Here is a 20845-nt window from a genome sequence, read left to right on the forward strand (position 1 = left end):
ACATTGCTCTGTGCTCCTCCTAGACCTGTCCTCTACCTTCTACATTACTCTGTGCTCCTCCTCCTAGACCTGTCCTCTGCCTTCTACATTACTCTGTGCTCCTCCTCCTAGACCTGTCCTCTGCCTTCTACATTACTCTGTGCACCTCCTAGACCTGTCCTCTGCCTTCTACATTACTCTGTGCACCTCCTAGACCTGTCCTCTACCTTCTACATTAGTCTGTGCTCCTCCTCCTAGACCTGTCCTCTGCCTCCTACATTAGTCTGTGTGCTCCTCCTAGACCTGTCCTCTACCTTCTACATTACTCTGCTCCTCCTCCTAGCCCTGTCCTCTGCCTCCTACATTACTCTGTGCTCCTCCTCCTAGACCTGTCCTCTTCCTTCTATATTACCATGTGCTCCTCCTTCTAAATCTGTCCTCTGCCTTCTACATTACTCTGTGCTCCTCCTAGACCTGTCCTCTGCCTTCTACATTACTCCGTGCTCCTCCTCCTAGACCTGTCCTCTTCCTTCTATATTACCATGTGCTCCTCCTTCTAAATCTGTCCTCTGCCTTCTACATTACTCTGTGCTCCTCCTCCTAGACCTGTCCTCTTCCTTCTGCATTACTCTGTGCTCCTCCTCCTAGACCTGTCCTCTGCCTTCTGCATTACTCTGTGCTCCTCCTCCTAGACCTGTCCTCTGCCTTCTGCATTACTCTGTGCTCCTCCTCCTAGACCTGTCCTCTGCCTCCTACATTACTCTGTGCTCCTCCTCCTAGACCTGTCCTCTACCTCCTACATTACTCTGTACTCCTCCTCCTAGACCTGTTCTCTGCCTTCTACATTACTCTGTGCTCCTCCTAGACCTGTCTTCTACCTTCTACATTACTCTGTGCTCCTCCTCCTAGACCTGTCCTCTGCCTTCTACATTACTCTGTGCTCCTCCTCCTAGACCTGTCCTCTGCCTTCTACATTACTCCGTGCTCCTCCTCCTAGACCTGTCCTCTTCCTTCTATATTACCATGTGCTCCTCCTTCTAAATCTGTCCTCTGCCTTCTATATTACTCCATGCTCCTCCTCTTAGACCTGTCCTCTTCCTTCTACATTACTCCGTGCTCCTCCTCCTAGACCTGTCCTCTGCCTTCTGCATTACTCTGTGCTCCTCCTCCTAGACCTGTCCTCTGCCTTCTGCATTACTCTGTGCTCCTCCTCCTAGACCTGTCCTCTGCCTTCTGCATTACTCTGTGCTCCTCCTCCTAGACCTCTCCTCTTCCTTCTGCATTACTCTGTGCTCCTCCTCCTAGACCTGTCCTCTGCCTTCTACATTACTCTGTGCTCCTCCTCCTAGACCTGTCCTCTGCCTTCTGCATTACTCTGTGCTCCTCCTCCTAGACCTGTCCTCTGCCTTCTGCATTACTCTATGCTCCTCCTCCTAGACCTCTCCTCTTCCTTCTGCATTACTCTGTGCTCCTCCTCCTAGACCTGTCCTCTGCCTTCTACATTACTCTGTGCTCCTCCTCCTAGACCTATCCTCTGCCTTCTACATTACTCTGTGCTCCTCCTCCTCCTAACCCATCTTCTGACTTTTAGATTACTTTGTGCTTGTTTTCTTAGTAAGGTCCTCTGCCTTCTACATTGCTCCTCCAAGACCTGTCCGTTGCCTTCCTCTTACTTCAGATCCTCTCCCTCAGCATCACAAATCTTGCCATTTCCTCCATCTCCTTATACCTTTCTAACAGCACATTACCATTGCCCACTCCTAGACTACCTCCTCATCCCACCCTCTCTCTAATGGTGTCCCTCAAGGCTCTGTCCTGGGACTTCTTCTCTTCTCCATTTTTACTTTTGGCTTGGGACAACTGATAAAGTCCCATTGCTTCCAGTAGCACTTTTACGCTAAAGACATTCAAATCTACCTCTCTGACCCAGACATTACCTCTGTGCTGTCCAGAATCCCAGAGTGTCTATCAGTCATTTGCTACTCCTTGTCCTGAGCATATCCCAAATTCTGGAATTCAGTTCCTCAAACATTAGATTGTCTCACACAACTAAAACCTTAAGATGAAACATGCTCCTATATACAAGAATATAACAACTATAATACTGCCCCATGTGCAAGAATATAACTACTATAATACTGCCACTATGTACAAGAATATAACTACTATAATACTTCTCCTATGTACAAGAATATAGCTACTATAATACTGCTCCTATGTACAAGAATATAACTACTATAATACTGCCCCATATGTACAAGAATATAACTACTATAATACTGCCCCTATGTACAAGAATATAACTACTATAATACTGCCTCTATGTACAAGAATATAACTACTATAATACTGCTCCTATGTACAAGAATATAACTACTATAATACTGCTCCTATGTACAAGAATATAACTACTATAATACTGCCCCATATGTACAAGAATATAACTACTATAATACTGCCCCTATGTACAAGAATATAACTACTATAATACTGCCCCTATGTACAAGAATATATCTACTATAATACTGCCCCTATGTACAGGAATATAGCTACTATAATACTGCTCCTATGTACAAGAATATAACTACTATAATACTGCCCCATATGTACAAGAATATAACTACTATAATACTGCCCCTATGTACAAGAATATAACTACTATAATACTGCCCCTATGTACAAGAATATAACTACTATAATACTGCCCCATATGTACAAGAATATAACTACTATAATACTGCCCCTATGTACAAGAATATATCTACTATAATACTGCCCCTATGTACAAGAATATAGCTACTATAATACTGCTCCTATGTACAAGAATATAACTACTATAATACTGCCCCATATGTACAAGAATATAACTACTATAATTCTGCCCCTATATACAAGAACATAACTACTATAATACTGCTCCTATGTACAAGAATATAACTACTATAATACTGCCCCATGTGCAAGAATATAACTACTATAATACTGCCCCATATGTACAAGAATATAACTACTATAATACTGCCCCATGTACAAGAATATATCTACTATAATAATGCACCTATGTACAAGAATATAACTACTATAATACTGCTCCTATGTACAAGAATATAACTACTATAATACTGCTCCTATGTACAAGAATATAACTACTATAATACTGCTCCTATGTACAAGAATATAACTACTATAATACTGCCCCTATGTACAAGAATATATCTACTATAATACTGCCCCTATGTACAAGAATATAGCTACTATAATACTGCTCCTATGTACAAGAATATAACTACTATAATACTGCCCCATATGTACAAGAATATAACTACTATAATTCTGCCCCTATATACAAGAACATAACTACTATAATACTGCTCCTATGTACAAGAATATAACTACTATAATACTGCCCCATGTGCAAGAATATAACTACTATAATACTGCCCCATATGTACAAGAATATAACTACTATAATACTGCCCCATGTACAAGAATATATCTACTATAATAATGCACCTATGTACAAGAATATAACTACTATAATACTGCTCCTATGTACAAGAATATAACTACTATAATACTGCTCCTATGTACAAGAATATAACTACTATAATACTGCTCCTATGTACAAGAATATAACTACTATAATACTGCTCCTATGTACAAGAATATAACTACTATAATACTGCTCCCTATGTACAAGAATATAACTACTATAATACTGCTCCCTATGTACAGGAATATAACTACTATAATTCTGCTCCTATGTACAAGAATATAACTACTATAATACTGCCCCTATATACAAGAATATAACTACTATAATACATTATATAGAACAGAATCTTCACATTGTGGTTGTAACATTATAATATTTCTATTCATAAATCTTTTTCCTTTTGTAATGTTTTCTGAGTGATGAGACTTTTTATTCCTCTGTTGATCCTGATATTCACAATTGATAGATGACCTTTCTCTCCTGACATGCAGCAGTATATTCACATAAGTAACTTAATATTGATATTTTTCTTGCTCTGAAATGTCGATTCTTCTTATAAGGCCCTCGGCTGAAGCCTCAGCTTCTAAGTCTGTTCTCATTTTCTGGAATACAGGGGTTAGTTTGGGCTCTTCACCTTACTGGTTGGGGCCCCTCTAGCTAGGTACGATAACAGGGCTTTACCGTGTATAAATTTAGCAGTGTGACAAAAGTTATAAAAAATATTAAATGAATTGTTAAGAGATGATGAAAGATTTTCTTATCTGCGCCTTCAGTTCAGAATTTCTGCTGTCACAACATCTTCTTTCTAATTAACCTCGTTGGCACACAGCGCAGAAGTCGTATCACAGCCGCAGTAATCCGCTCCTGCAGGCAACAATCTGCGAGTGAAATCAAGGACTTTCAGATCTGAACTAGAATTTGCAAAAATGACAAATAATAATGTAATAGTTGCAGTAACTATCACCAGAAATCCCTAGAGGTTACAGAGAGTTCTGCCGTACTTCATTACTCTTTATTTTCTAACCCTTTCCTCCCGTAAGTCTTTTTGTAATTTTCTATTTTTTATTTTAGCTAGAACTTTTTATATTTTCTTTAGGCTGATCTGCATGAGGGTTTGCTTTTTGTGAAAAAAAAGTTTTACTTTGTAAGTGTAATAGAGTGCAGGGTAGAGAATGTCACCACGGAACAGACAGACCAACTGGTGAGGGGAGTTTATTAACAGGAGCAATATTCTCCTCGCAGGGAGAAAACAGTAGAATATAAACTGATAAAATAACTGCAAAAATATGGGAAGCAGTATAAGTTCCCAGACAGTCAGTCTAACAGTAACAACCGGAATTTCTGGGGAAAACACTTATCAGTCTGATGAGGACTTGCTTGTAGGGTCGTCTTCTCCAACGTAGGTGCCGAGAAACAGCGGCACTTGTCATCCCTCTGTTATCCGTGGGCTGAGTAGTCTCTAGGAAGCCACAACCTGGGGTTTAAGGGGTTACTGTGGTAAGCAGAGGGGATGCTAGGCAAACGGGGTCCCCTGTGCTCTGAGTCTTTTGCTTCAACGGGGCAAACTATCCTGGGAGAATGATGCTCAGTCTATTATTGGGTCTCTCAACAGGAATCAGGGGCTCTGCACTATACCGTGGGTACTAGGGGCCACTGTCTCTGCACGGGTCACTATCTCTGCACGGGCATCAGGGCGCACCTCTCAGTCACAGCAGAGTCCACTTTCACGTACTCACAAGATGCAGTCTCTCTGGGCAATCTCCCTGTATCAGTCCTCTGACCGGGAGCTCTCTCTCTCTTCCCCAGAGCGCAGGTGCGTACTGTTCTGGTCACTGTATCCACTAGGGTTGAGCGACTTTTGCTTATTTAGGATTGAGTCGGGTCTCGTGAAACCCGACTGTCTCGAAAGTCGGATCGTGTGAAATCGGCCGATTATTGTGAAAAGTCGGGGGCCAACCGAAACACGAAACCCAATGCAGGTCAATGGGGATTTTTTTTTTTTCTTCTCTCTCTCTCTCCTCCGTCCCTGCAAAGTTTGTGTTTCACTGTGCAAATCGCTATATCCCAAACGTTAAGATGGCGGTTTTACCCCCTGTGACGCCGCACAAAGCAAGCCGGAACCTATGTCATCACGCTGCCCACACTCCTTCATTGGCTGAAAAAATGGGGGGAAAGCGTCATATGAAGCGCGACTTTGGCGCGAAGATCCCCGACCGCATGGCCGATCCCACAGTGGGATCGGGTTGGGTTTCATGAAACCCGACTTTGCTGAAAGTCGGCAACTTTTGAAAATGTCTGATCTGTTTCGCTCAACCCTAGTATCCACTGCTCTCTCTGCTGCGCCAGCTGCTCTCTCCACTGCATGCGCGACTCTGTGTCCAGTACACGCTCCTCTAGCCCTGGAAAGCGCGCTCTTTCTCTCCCTCAGCCCGGCTTCCTTGCTGTCCCGGTCTCTAAGTCTGCCCCCAGGGAAACCTGCTGCACAGAAAAGTGGTTCCAGGCACAGAGCACAGAAGGTAAACCCCTTACATAATGTCACCACATGTTTTACCATATAAAAGACAGAAAAATCTCAAACTACACCTGTTGCTCCAAAATGTCTCCATCTGTCTCATGAACTTTATGGAAGAACAATTTACTCACAACAATCTGCATCTGAAGACCACTGTATAGAGGAAGGTATTGGGGTCCATGTCTTATATCCCTGCCGGGATAATGAGTCCGTTCATGACATTTCTTGCTCCTGAAGAGGGACGGACCGACCTATGAGCGGCTGCACAGAGCCCTATACAGACATGGAGGAGAGAACATGATCAGCCGCACAGAACCCCATACAGACATGGAGGAGAGAACATGAGCGGCTGCACAGAGCCCCATACAGACATGGAGGAGAGAACATGAGCGGCCGCACAGAGCCCCATACAGACATGGAGGAGAGAACATGAGCGGCCGCACAGAGCCCCATACAGACATGGAGGAGAGAACATGATCGGCCGCACAGAGCCCCATACAGACATGGGGGAGAGAACATGAGCGGCCGCACAGAGCCCCATACAGACATGGAGGAGAGAACATGAGCGGCCACACAGAGCCTCATACAGACATGGAGGAGAGAATATGAGCGGCCGCACAGAGCCCCATACAGACATGGAGGAGAGAACATGAGCGGCCGCACAAAGCCCCATACAGACATGGAGGGGAGAACATGAGCGGCCGCACAGAGCCCCATACAGACATGGAGGGGGAGAACATGAGCAGCCGCACAGAGCCCCATACAGACATGGAGGAGAGAACATGAGCGGCCACATAGGGCCCCATACAGACATGGAGGAGAGAACATGAGCGGCCGCACAGAGCCCCATACAGACATGGAGGAGAGAACATGAGCGGCCGCACAGAGCCCCATACAGACATGGAGGGGAGAACATGAGCGGCCGCACAGAGCCCCATACAGACATGGAGGAGAGAACATGAGCGGCCGCACAGAGCCCCATACAGACATGGAGGAGAGAACATGAGCGGCCGCACAGAGCCCCATACAGACATGGAGGAGAGAACATGAGCGGCCGCACAGAGCCCCATACAGACGTGGAGGAGAGAACATGAGCGGCCGCACAGAGCCCCATACAGACATGGAGGAGAGAACATGAGCGGCCACATAGGGCCCCATACAGACATGGAGGAGAGAACATGAGCGGCCGCACAGAGCCCCATACAGACATGGAGGAAAGAACATGAGCGGCCGCACAGAGCCCCATACAGACATGGAGGGGAGAACATGAGCGGCCGCACAGAGCCCCATACAGACGTGGAGGAGAGAACATGAGCGGCCGCACAGAGCCCCATACAGACATGGAGGAGAGAACATGAGAGGCCGCACAGAGCCCCATACAGACGTGGAGGGGACAACATGAGTGGCCGCACAGAGCCCCATACAGACGTGGAGGAGAGAACATGAGCGGCCGCACAGAGCCCCATACAGACATGGAGGAGAGAACATGAGCGGCCGCACAGAGCCCCATACAGACGTGGAGGGGACAACATGAGCGGCCGCACAGAGCCCCATACAGACATGGAGGAGAGAACATGAGAGGCTGCACAGAGCCCCATACAGACATGGAGGGGAGAAGATGAGCGGCCGCACAGAGCCCCATACAGACATCGAGGAGAGAACATGAGCGGCCGCACAGAGCCTGGCCTCAGCCTCATCCAACATCCGTCCTCCCCCAACATCAGGGTCTGACCCCACAAATGCTCTTCGTAATGAAGACCAAAAATTCCCACAGGCGCTTCCAAAATCTTGTAGAAATTCTTCCCAGAAGAGCAAGAGCCGTTATATCTGCAGTGGGGAAGACTATGGATGTAGAATGGGGATCAGAAAAGCTTATGCAAAGGAATGTGGAGGGGGCACATACTTTTATCTATATATTGTATTTTGAAATATCTCCATCTGCCTAATGTTCTCCAGTAAAACAAGAAAAAAAATAATTTGTTCATTATAACCCCCAGACCAAGGATAAGAAAATGAGGTCAACTCCTGCGTCTTGTGCCTTTGTTACTTCAGTTGTAAGAATTTTACAGATTTTTAGATGTTTCCAAAAAGTGGAAAAAAATCCCCAAATCCTGCAGATTCTGGATAATATAAACCAGTCAGTGAGACAGAACAGTTAGTGAATCGCTTGTGGATGGGGTCAGGCAGTTTAAAGCATGTGTTGGTAGTTATGGACTGACCTGGTTGGAGTAGTGATATTGCAACCAGTAGGGGCAGCACCGGGCAGGTAGTGTAGTCAGGGAAAGCCAAGGAGTGGATACACAGGAACAGCAATGTAGTTTGAAGGAATAAGCAGGAATCGTAGTCATGGAAGCCAGGGGTCATTTACCAGGAGCAGCAGTATCGTTTGAAGGTGTTGCAGGTGGAAAGAAGCTTGCCTAAAGGCAGGCAGCTCAATAATCACACAAGGAGCTGAGAGCAAGGCCAGGTTTAAATAGGGTGTGCAATCAAAATGAACCAATCAGGAGCTCAGGGTGGTAACTAACAAGAAACTCAGGGAGGAGACATCAGCAACAACATGGGTTCAAGTATTTGGATAAGCATGGAACTGTCCAGCGAGCTGAATATCTCAGAAGGAAGAGCTGCCGGAGCTCAGGAGCAGTGCATAGGAGCTGCTAGGTTCGAATCTTAATAAGAGGTAAGACATTTATTTCCATTCTTATAAACTGAATCAATGGCGATCATCAGATTTCAATGATATTTTGCAGCGTGTGTCCTGCCTTTATGGCTGTGGCAGTAAATGGGGCCGACCAGGTCCCATGATCTTCTGACGTCTGCCGCCTCATCATCTCCATCTCTAATTGGTCGATAATACAGAACAGATTCATGGAGATGATTGGATTCTCTAGAAATTATCACCATTTTACCATCACGTATGAGGCTATGTGCCCACGTTGCAGAATTGAAGCAGAATTTTCTGCTTCAAATCTCCACACCCTTAGCAGGAAAAACGCATGCGGCTTTAGACATTTTTGATGCGTAATTGATGCATTTTGCATGTGTTTTTCATGCGATTTTCAAGTGTTTTTCTAATGCATGTCTAAGGGTGGGGAATTGCCGCGATTCCGCAAAAATAATGAACCTGCTGCGATTTTTACCGCAATGCGTTTCCGCCGTGAAAAAAAATGCAGCATGGGCACATCAATTGCAGAATGCATTAGAAATTAATGGGATGCTGTTTGTAAACTTTTTTTAAGCGTTTCCACAGCGGAAAATCGTGGCAAAAACACTTAAAAAAACGCAACGTGGTCTTGTTTTATAAATTGTGAAAATAAAGTGATAAAGTTTTCTGAAACTTTTCTTACTTGATGCAATTACACAGCGCCGCCCTATAGGTTTTGTTTGGTATAACAGCTGAGCCTCTGTAATTTGATTATCAGACACACCGTATTAATGAGAGCGGTGATGGCCGTCTTGTCTCTGGATGCCCGTTAGCCCTGACGTCAGGGAATTATAATGTATCTTGTCAGTCTTCATCACTCTATATAAAAGGCAGAAAACACCGGTCATTATTGTGTGTGTGTGTGTGTGGGGGGTCCGCAGCTGATGTTTCCATTTCCTCAGACATGACTGATTATAATGACAATTAATTTCCCTCTCTTCCTCATTTGTTACCGTGGTGACATTATTGTTATTATATATCTGTTATACCCTCATTGTATCTCCCTGTAAGTCTGATACAATGAATCCAGTGTTAGTGCTATCCTCATATGACTTATTGTCATGTTACTATGACGACAGCACATAATAATCAGGAGTGACGCTCCAGAAATATTGTACTTAATAAATACATGAAAACTAAATTGCAACATAGAGGTATCTACATAAATCACTTTCAACAAATCACAATGTTTCCCCAAAATTGGAAATCATATCTCACATCTTCATGTAAACATAAAAAGAGGGCAAAACCATAAATGAGCGGCTCATCTGCAACTACCACATTCTTTATTGTATATTGTGCAAAATTGTATCTCTGTATACAGGGAGCTCCCCCTAGTGGTGGCTGCAGACAGGATCTTATCATGTATCTCTGTATACAGGGAGCTCCCCCTAGTGGTGGCTGCAGACAGGATCTTATCATGTATCTCTGTATACAGGGAGCTCCCCCTAGTGGTGGCTGCAGACAGGATCTTATCATGTATCTCTGTATACAGGGAGCTCCCTCTAGTGGTGGCTGCAGGCAGGATCTTATCATGTATCTCTGTATACGGGGAGCTCCCCCTACTGGTGGCTGCAGACAAGATCTTATCATGTATCTCTGTATACAGGGAGCTCCCCCCAGTGGTGGCAGCAGATAGAATCTTATCTTGTATCTCTGTATACAGAGAGCTCCCCCTAGTGGTGACTGCAGACAGGATGTTATCATGTATCTCTGTATACAGGGAGCTCCCCCTAGTGGTGGCTGCAGACAAGATCTTATCATGTATCTCTGTATACAGGGAGCTCCCCCCAGTGGTGGCAGCAGATAGAATCTTATCTTGTATCTCTGTATACAGAGAGCTCCCCCTAGTGGTGACTGCAGACAGGATGTTATCATGTATCTCTGTATACAGGGAGCTCCCCCTAGTGGTGACTGCAGACAGGATGTTATCATGTATCTCTGTATACAGGGAGCTCCCCCTAGTGGTGACTGCAGACAGGATGTTATCATGTATCTCTGTATACAGGGAGCTCCCTCTAGTGGTGGCTGCAGGCAGGATCTTATCATGTATCTCTGTATACGGGGAGCTCCCCCTAGTGGTGGCTGCAGACAGGATCGTATCATGTATCTCTGTATACAGGGATCTCCCCCTAGTGGTGGCTGCAGACAGAATCTTATCATGTATCTCTGTATACGGGGAGCTCCCCCTAGTGGTGACTGCAGACAGGATCTTATCATGTATCTCTGTATACAGGGAGCTCCCCCCAGTGGTGGCAGCAGACAGGATCTTATCATATATCTCTGTATACAGGGAGCTCCCCCTAGTGGTGACTGCAGACAGGATCTTATCATATATCTCTCTATACTGGGAGCTCCCCCTAGTGGTGACTGCAGACAGGATCTTATCATATATCTCTCTATACTGGGAGCTCCCCCTAGTGGTGGCTGCAGACAGGATCTTATCATGTATCTCTGTTTACAGGGAGCTCCCCCCAGTGGTGGCAGCAGATAGAATCTTATCATGTATCTCTGTATACAGGGAGCTCCCCCTAGTGGTGGCTGCAGACAGGATCTTATCGTGTATCTCTGTATACAGGGAGCTCCCCCTAGTGGTGGCTGCAGACAGGATCTTATCGTGTATCTCTGTATACAGGGAGCTCCCCCTAGTGGTGACTGCAGACAGGATCTTATCATATATCTCTATATAGGGAGCTCCTCCTAGTGGTGACTGCAGACAGGATCTTATCATGTATCTCTGTATACAGGGAGCTCCCCCTAGTGGTGACTGCAGACAGGATGTTATCATGTATCTCTGTATACAGGGAGCTCCCTCTAGTGGTGGCTGCAGGCAGGATCTTATCATGTATCTCTGTATACGGGGAGCTCCCCCTAGTGGTGACTGCAGTCAGGATCTTATCATGTATCTCTGTATACAAGGAGCTCCCCCCAGTGGTGGCAGCAGATAGAATCTTATCTTGTATCTCTGTATACAGAGAGCTCCCCCTAGTGGTGACTGCAGACAGGATGTTATCATGTATCTCTGTATACAGGGAGCTCCCCCTAGTGGTGACTGCAGACAGGATGTTATCATGTATCTCTGTATACAGGGAGCTCCCCCTAGTGGTGACTGCAGACAGGATGTTATCATGTATCTCTGTATACAGGGAGCTCCCTCTAGTGGTGGCTGCAGGCAGGATCTTATCATGTATCTCTGTATACGGGGAGCTCCCCCTAGTGGTGGCTGCAGACAGGATCGTATCATGTATCTCTGTATACAGGGATCTCCCCCTAGTGGTGGCTGCAGACAGAATCTTATCATGTATCTCTGTATACGGGGAGCTCCCCCTAGTGGTGACTGCAGACAGGATCTTATCATGTATCTCTGTATACAGGGAGCTCCCCCCAGTGGTGGCAGCAGACAGGATCTTATCATATATCTCTGTATACAGGGAGCTCCCCCTAGTGGTGACTGCAGACAGGATCTTATCATATATCTCTATATAGGGAGCTCCTCCTAGTGGTGACTGCAGACAGGATCTTATCATGTATCTCTGTATACAGGGAGCTCCCCCTAGTGGTGACTGCAGACAGGATCTTATCATATATCTCTCTATACTGGGAGCTCCCCCTAGTGGTGGCTGCAGACAGGATCTTATCGTGTATCTCTGTATACAGGGAGCTCCCCCTAGTGGTGGCTGCAGACAGGATCTTATCATGTATCTCTGTATGCAGGGAGCTCCCCCTAGTGGTGGCTGCAGACAGAATCTTATCATGTATCTCTGTATACAGGGAGCTCCCCCTAGTGGTGACTGCAGACAGGATCTTATCATGTATCTCTGTATACAGGGAGCTCCCCCTAGTGGTGACTGCAGACAGGATCTTATGTATCTCTGTATACAGGGAGCTCCCCCTAGTGGTGACTGCAGACAGGATCTTATCATGTATATCTGTATACAGGGAGCTCCCCCTAGTGGTGGCTGCAGACAGGATCTTATCTTGTATCTTTGTATACAGGGAGCTCCCCCTAGTGGTGACTGCAGACAGGATCTTATCATGTATATCTGTATACAGGGAGCTCCCCCTAGTGGTGGCTGCAGACAGGATCTTATCATGTATATCTGTATACAGGGAGCTCCCCCTAGTGGTGGCTGCAGACAGGATCTTATCTTGTATCTTTGTATACAGGGAGCTCCCCCTAGTGGTGACTGCAGACAGGATCTTATCATGTATATCTGTATACAGGGAGCTCCCCCTAGTGGTGACTGCAGACAGGATCTTATCATGTATATCTGTATACAGGGAGCTCCCCCTAGTGGTGGCTGCAGACAGGATCTTATCATGTATCTCTGTATACAGGGAGCTCCCCCTATTGGTGACTGCAGACAGAATCTTATCATGTATCTCTATATACAGGGAGATCTCCCTAGTGGTGGCTGCAGACAGGATCTTATCATGTATCTCTGTATACAGGGAGCTCCCCCTAGTGGTGGCTGCAGACAGGATGTTATCATGTATCTCTGTATACAGGAAGCTCCCCCTAGTGGTGACTGGCTACAATTATGGCAACTGAAATAAACTAAAATATATGGGTCTTGGAAGAAGTGGAAGAAAAATGCAGGTCCATGAACTAAATATTGCAAAGTTATGAAGGAGTTAACGTTTTTTTCATAAATGTACTGAAAAGGTGAGGGGGTCCTGAGGGTTTTTCTGCTGAGAAATAAATGGTAAAGGGTGCGAGTTAGGGCTCATTTCCACATGTGAGTCACACGTCCGTATCTCGCATGTGGAAACCAAGCTGTGGAGCCGGCACTCCAGAGAGGAGCGTGCGGCCGCATAGGAACACATGGAGCTGCACAGCTCCGCTCCTGAGTGCCGGCGCCAGGGCTTGGTTTCCACATGCGAGATACGGACGTGTGCCTCGCATGTGGAAATGAGCCCTTAAGGGAATCGTTACGCACCGCTCCGGTAGTCGGGTACTTCAGTAAAATGTCAGTTTTGCCCCATTATTCTGCACTGAGGGTAAATTTCGCTTTTGCTCCTTTTTTCAGACTCAGAATTTCAGTCCCAGGTTCCCATTTGCCTTAGGCTGGGGTCACACATGCGTGTTTTACGTATGTAAGAGCGCAAAAACTACGTACGTAAAACTCGCATTACATACGGCACAATGCTTCTCAATGGGGCTGCTCCTATTAGCCGTATATTACGGTTCAGTATTATACGGCTTTCTACGGCCGTACAAAATCGCAGCATGCTGCGTTTGTCAGCGTATTGCGCAAATAATACGCCAATGAAAGTCTATGGGGGCGAGAAAAATACGGATTCCATACGGACCAGCAGTGTGACTTGCGAGAAATACGCAGCGGTGTTAGTGAAAAGTCGGTAATTCAATTGCCGGCTTTTCATTTCTCTTGCACAAACCCGACAGGATATGAGACATGATTACATACAGTAAACCATCTCATATCCCCTTTTTTTTTGCATATTCCACACTACTAATGTTAGTAGTGTCTATGTGCAAAATTTCAGCGCTGTAGCTGCTGAAATAAAGGGTTAAATGGCGGAAAAAATTGGCGTGGGCTCCCGCGCAATTTTCTCCACCAGAGTGGTAAAGCCAGTGACTGAGGGCAGATATTAATAGCCAGGAGAGGGTCCATGGTTATTGGCCCCCCCGTGGCTACAAACATCTGCCCCCAGCCACCCCAGAAAAGGCACATCTGGAAGATGCGCCTATTCTGGCACTTGGCCACTCTCTTCCCACTCCCTGTAGCGGTGGGATATGGGATAATGAAGGGTTAATGTCACCTTGCTATTGGAAGGTGACATTAAGCCAGATTAATGATGGAGAGGCGTCAATTATGACACCTATCCATTATTAATCCAATTGTAGGAAAGGGTTAAAAAACACACACACACATGATTGAAAAGTATTTTAATGAAATAAACACAGCGGTTGTTGTAATAATTTATTGTTCTCTCAATCCATCAGGAACACCCTCGCTTTGAAAAATAATAAACGCACAAGATACATACCTTCTGATGAACCGTCTCGTCCCACGAAGTAATCCATCTGAAGGGGTTAACTAATATTACAGGCAGGAGCCCTGCTAAATGCAGCTGTGCTCCGTGCCTGTAATCCCCGGCGAATGAATGAAATGTAGGTCATTGACCTACATTTCCTTCAGTCGCGGTGATGCGCCCCCTGGTGGATGTCCTCATATGACCTGGAGCGTGGGAAAAAGTTCCCAGGCTGCAGTTCATGAGAACATCCACCAGAGGGCGCCTCACCGCGACTGAATGTAAGTATAGATCCTGCTTTCCTTTCAGCACCCGGGGATTACAGGCACGAGCGAGTGGTTTATCGCAGCTCTGCCTGTAATATTAGTTAACCCCTTCAGATGGATTACTTCGTGGGACATGATCTGACATCAGAGAGGGTATGTATCTTGTGCGTTTATTATTTTGCCAAGCGAGGGCCTGGAAATGGATTGCGAGAACAATAAATTATTACAACAACCGCTGTGTTTCTTTCATTAAAATACTTTGTAATCATGTGTGTGTGTGTTTTTTAACCCTTTCCTACAATTGGATTAATAATGGAGAGGTGACATAATTGACGCCTCTCCATTATTAATCTGGCTTAATGTCACCTTCCAATAGCAAGGTGGCATTAACCCTTCATTACCCCATATCCCACCGCTACAGGGAGTGGGAAGAGAGTGGCCAAGTGCCAGAATAGGCGCATCTTCCAGATGTGCCTTTTCTGGGGTGGCTGGGGGCAGATGGTTTTAGCCACGGGGGGGCCAATAACCATGGACCCTCTCCTGGCTATTAATATCTGCCCTCAGTCACTGGCTTTACCGCTCTGGCGGAGAAAATTGCGCGGGAGCCCACGCCAATTTTTTCCGCCATTTAACCCTTTATTTTAGCAGCTACAGCGCTGAAATGTTGCACATACACACTACTAACATTAGTAGTGTGGAATATGCAAAAAAAAGGGGATATGAGATGGTTTACTGTATGTAATCATGTCTCATATCATGTCGGGTTTGTGCAGGAGAAATGAGAAGCCGGTAATTGAATTACCGGCTGTTCACAGATATCGCGCTGATTGAAATCTAAATGCAGAATATATATATATGTGTCTCAATGACATATATATATATATATATATATATATATATATACTGTATATATGTTTTAATGAACATTTGAGCACATAAATCCATTAGATGTCGGTTTTGCAAGCCTGCGCGAAAATCTCGCAGTACGGATGCCATATGGATTACATACGGAGGATGCCATGCGCAAAATACGCTGACACACCCTGACTACGGATCACTATTTTGGGAACATTTCACCGTATTACGGCCGTATAATACGTGGCGTATTGTCTTACGCCATGTGTGACCCCAGCCTTATGTTGCAGACACGATTGTCGCAGGCTGGAAGCAAAGTAACTTTCTTTTTTTTTTCGTTAAGAGAAAATGACAACAGGAGTGCGGCTGGTATTGATTAGCCGAGAAGGTTGAATTAGGATTTCGCAGACCTTCGGGGCTGATGTGGAGCTGCATTCAATGTGATATTTGGCTTTTCAGCCTCCTGCTCCAGTTAGTCTGATGTATAATTTACAAAGGTGACACTATGCAGTAAACTTTCTCCTGTAGCCTTTTACCTGGAGTAAACACAACTATCGACACAGAATGTATCTGCAGAAATCTGCTGAACATTTAATGAAATAGAAAGTGTCAAATGCTTGAGGAAATCGATTTAAAGAAGCCAAGATATAGAAGTACGCGCATACAGCCTTCATGTAATAGCATTCATATGTTTTGCTTGTAATACCACTCCTGACCACATGGAGTGCTGTTGGCTAAAACATTTCACGGGCAGCTGGAGGCTAGAAAGTCCTTCTATTTAGGCAAAAGTAGCGCAGATCTCCAGGGTATGGGTGGGAAACGCATGGTGGTTGTGCCCTGGGTGACACAACTGAGAAGTTTCTCTGCCTGTTGGCCGGGACACGTACAGGCAGGGAGGTCGTGCACAGCTTAAACTGCACTGACCTATTTCTCCTACAGTTCCTATATCTCAGTCATAGTGATTGCATTTTTTTCCTACAGACAGCGCCCCTCTAGGTATTTTATCATTGTTCTATGGAGGCACAGTATTTAAGGATCCCATAGCCGTCACCATCATAGTGATCCTAGGGCACTGTGTATAAGATTCCTACCGCTGTCTCTACTTTTGACAACCGCTATATTTGGGATTCCTACTGCTGTTCCGGTATTGGGAATCTTATAGCGGTGTATTTGGGTTTTTTACGGTCACTGTGGTTTCCTCTATAGCATAATGTAATACAGCAGTGTTCACAAAGTGCGGAAGTCCGACTTAAAAGTATTTATTGTGGCAACTTACAAGAAAAAGGAAATCCTCTGGATCGCAACCGCATTGTCCGTCACAGTCCGCAGCACTGCACCGCTGTATCCCTCGTGGGTGCATCAGGGGCTTTGCTTGCTGGCTGGGACCTGTGATGCACAGAGCTTCCTACTCTGCTTGTCATGCTGCTGCAATGCAGGTAGGTGCAGGCTTCACTAGATGGCAGCAGAGAGGAAGCAGGTCTGCACCTAAACAGAACTAACCTGCAGTGCAACAGTGAGGCTACCACAGGTGGCAGCAGAATAGTCAAACGAGCCGGGTCAAATCCTAGACTGTAGTGCAGTACCCAAGGAAAAAGCAAACTCACGGTCAGAGACAAGCAGGGAGATCAATAACGGTCAGGAGCGGATAAGCCAAAAGACAAATGACAGAAGCAGGTCAGGATACACGCCAACTAAACCGGGGACTCTGCACACTAAAGGGAAACACTGAGTCAAGATGGGAACAGGGGAAAACAGAGACACGGGTTCAGACAGCAAATGCAGCAGGACAATCAGAGTCAGCTTAGGCTACGTTCACATTTGCAATCAGCGCCGCAGCGTCGGGCGCCGCAGCGGCGCCGCATGCGTCATGCGCCCCTATATTTAACATGGGGGCGCATGGACATGCGTTGTGCTGCGTTTTGCGCCGCATGGCCGCAAGCGTTGGACGCAAGAAACGCATCAAGTTGCATTTTTTTTGCGTCCAACTTTCGGCCAAAAACGACGCATGCGGCGCACAACGCAAATGTGAACGTAGCCTTACAGCAGCACTAGGCAGAAACTATAGCAGACATGATCTGCGGGACACAGTGGGGCTAAATAGTAAACCCAAGACCAGACTGAGAATGAGGAAAGTTAACCCCTGACATGATCAGACTGGGAAAAGGGAAGACACTGCTGCTAGCAAAACACAAACTGATACACCCAAACCTCAACTCAAAGTTTAAATGTGAATTGTGGACATGGGTCACTCCCAAAACCTGGAGTGGAGGGAGAGATCCATCCCACTACCATCCTACAGATCTCTCCAAAAGAAAAGACTATGTCAAATAGTTTGACCAAATCCACACTCACTTTAATTTTGCATTGCATCCACAGCTGTGTCTGTAATTACAACTCTCTAGTGCGGGGCCAATCACATCCTGCGGGACACATAATGGCCCTTGTATATGGTTCCCCTCACTGTCTCACAATAGTAAAGGGAATCATATGACAGGCTGTGTATTTGGGTTCCTCCTGCTCCCTTGTTATGGGGCGCCGGTAGCAGACACTAAATTTAGGGCTCTTACTGATTTTACTCACTTACTGACAGGAGAACATAGCGCGGTCACTATATATTGCTATTAGGTTGTTTTTTAGAATAGTCTCAGTTTTCCTTGTTTTCTTTGGTAAAAGCTCACTTTCTTCTGTCCAGTTTTCTTGGGCTGCATCGCTCACATTCTTTTTCCCAGTTTTTCTTATTTCTGCTGTGTTGCACACGTTCTTCTTCCAATTCCCTTTATTTTGTGCTGTTTTGTACATGTTATTTCCAGTTTTCAGCAGTTCTGCTTTATTGTTCACATACTTCTTTCCAGGTTTCCTAATGTTTTGCTGTATATCTTACTTTCTTCTTCCCAGTTTTTCTCGATTTGTCCTGCATCACTTCCCTTCTTCTCTTCAATTTTCCTCATTTTCTGCTGTATCATACACATTCTTCTTTACACTTTTCCTGGTTTTCTGCTGTATCGCTCACTTTATTCTTCCCAGTTTTCCTCGCCTTATGCTGTATTTCGCACATTTTTCCTTTATTCTCTGTGGATTTCTGCTTCGCATTTCCTGATCCATAAAAAATTCAATTGATAAATTGTGCAGTTATTTTCTGCTGATTGAGGATGAACATGAAGCCGCGGATGTCTAAACATGCCTGATCAGCAGCGTGCTGGGAGAACGGGGAACGCATCGCTGACTTCATATATGTATAAGGTCATGTAAATAGGACGCTTGTTGTCACCACACTACCGAGATGAACATATTCCATATTTACATTATTCACACACCGAGGAGTGAGAGGAAAGCAAACAACATCCATACTAATACCGCTCAGAGCTTTCCAGACACAGACATATATCCTTCACCTAAACATACTCAGAACAAGAATTGTCAGTTCTGCTAGACAAGGAAATACAATATTTGCTCCAGGTAAAATACATTGTAGTTGTAGATCTTGTTATATGTCAAATTTTTGCATTGCTATACCAAAAAAGGTGCCATAGTTAATAAGGGATTTCCCCTAGTGGTGGCTGCAGACAGGATCTTATCATGTATCTCTGTATACAGGGAGCTCCCCCTAGTGGTGGCTGCAGACAGGATCTTATCATGTATCTCTATATGCAGGGAGCTCCCCCTAGTGGTGGCTGCAGACAGGATCTTATCATGTATCTCTGTATACAGGGAGATCTCCCTAGTGGTGGCTGCAGACAGGATCTTATCATGTATATCTGTATACAGTGAGCTCCCCCTAGTGGTGGCTGCAGACAGGATCTTATCATGTATCTCTGTATACTGGGAGCTCCCCCTAGTGGTGGCTGCAGACAGGATCTTATCATGTATCTCTGTATATAGGGAGCTCCCCCTAGTGGTGGCTGCAGACAGGATCTTATCATGTATCTCTGTATACAGGGAGCTCCCCCTAGTGGTGACTGTAGACAGGATCTTATCATGTATCTCTGTATACAGGGAGCTCCCCCTAGTGGTGGCTGCAGACAGGATCTTATCATGTATCTCTGTATACAGGGAGCTCCCCCTAGTGGTGGCTGCAGGCAGGATCTTATGATGTATCTCTGTATACAGGGAGCTCCCCCTAGTGGTGGCTGCAGACAGGATCTTATCATGTATCTCTATATGCAGGGAGCTCCCCCTAGTGGTGGCTGCAGACAGGATCTTATCATGTATCTCTGTATACAGGGAGATCTCCCTAGTGGTGGCTGCAGACAGGATCTTATCATGTATATCTGTATACAGTGAGCTCCCCCTAGTGGTGGCTGCAGACAGGATCTTATCATGTATCTCTGTATACTGGGAGCTCCCCCTAGTGGTGGCTGCAGACAGGATCTTATCATGTATCTCTGTATATAGGGAGCTCCCCCTAGTGGTGGCTGCAGACAGGATCTTATCATGTATCTCTGTATACAGGGAGCTCCCCCTAGTGGTGACTGTAGACAGGATCTTATCATGTATCTCTGTATACAGGGAGCTCCCCCTAGTGGTGGCTGCAGACAGGATCTTATCATGTATCTCTGTATACAGGGAGCTCCCCCTAGTGGTGGCTGCAGGCAGGATCTTATGATGTATCTCTGTATACAGGGAGCTCCCCCTAGTGGTGACTGCAGACAGGATCTTATCATGTATCTCTGTATACAGGGAGCTCCCCCTAGTGGTGGCTGCAGACAGGATCTTATCTTGTATCTCTGTATACTGGGAGCTCCCCCTAGTGGTGGCTGCAGACAGGATGTTATAATGTATCTCTGTATACAGGGAGCTCCCCCTACTGGTGGCTGCAGACAGGATCTTATCATGTATCTCTGTATACAGGGAGCTCCCCCTATTGGTGGCTGCATACAGGATCTTATCATGTATCTCTGTATACAGGGAGCTCCCCCTAGTGGTGACTGCAGACAGGATCTTATCATGTATCTCTGTATACAGGGAGCTCCCCCTAGTGGTGGCTGCAGACAGGATCTTATCATGTATATCTGTATACAGGGAGCTCCCACTAGTGGTGG

The 20845-nt window shown here is 45.6% G+C and overlaps 1 protein-coding gene across 4 annotated transcripts in view; it reads right to left on the bottom strand.

The window, feature by feature from the left end:
* Window positions 1–20845, bottom strand: part of LRFN2 (leucine rich repeat and fibronectin type III domain containing 2) — a 579865-nt gene that overhangs the window by 380720 nt on the left and 178300 nt on the right. The window contains exon 1 of one of the 4 annotated variants that reach the window (XM_077282051.1): window positions 17083–17318. The exons of the other annotated variants lie outside the window; for them this stretch is intronic. The gene's annotated coding sequence lies outside the window, so the exon portion shown is untranslated. Of the gene's footprint in view, window positions 1–17082; window positions 17319–20845 lie in introns of those variants that run through there. 4 annotated transcript variants of the gene reach the window in all.

The sequence above is a fragment of the Ranitomeya variabilis genome, chromosome 2 (assembly GCF_051348905.1).
Source record: "Ranitomeya variabilis isolate aRanVar5 chromosome 2, aRanVar5.hap1, whole genome shotgun sequence".
NCBI classification, from domain to species: domain Eukaryota; kingdom Metazoa; phylum Chordata; class Amphibia; order Anura; family Dendrobatidae; genus Ranitomeya; species Ranitomeya variabilis.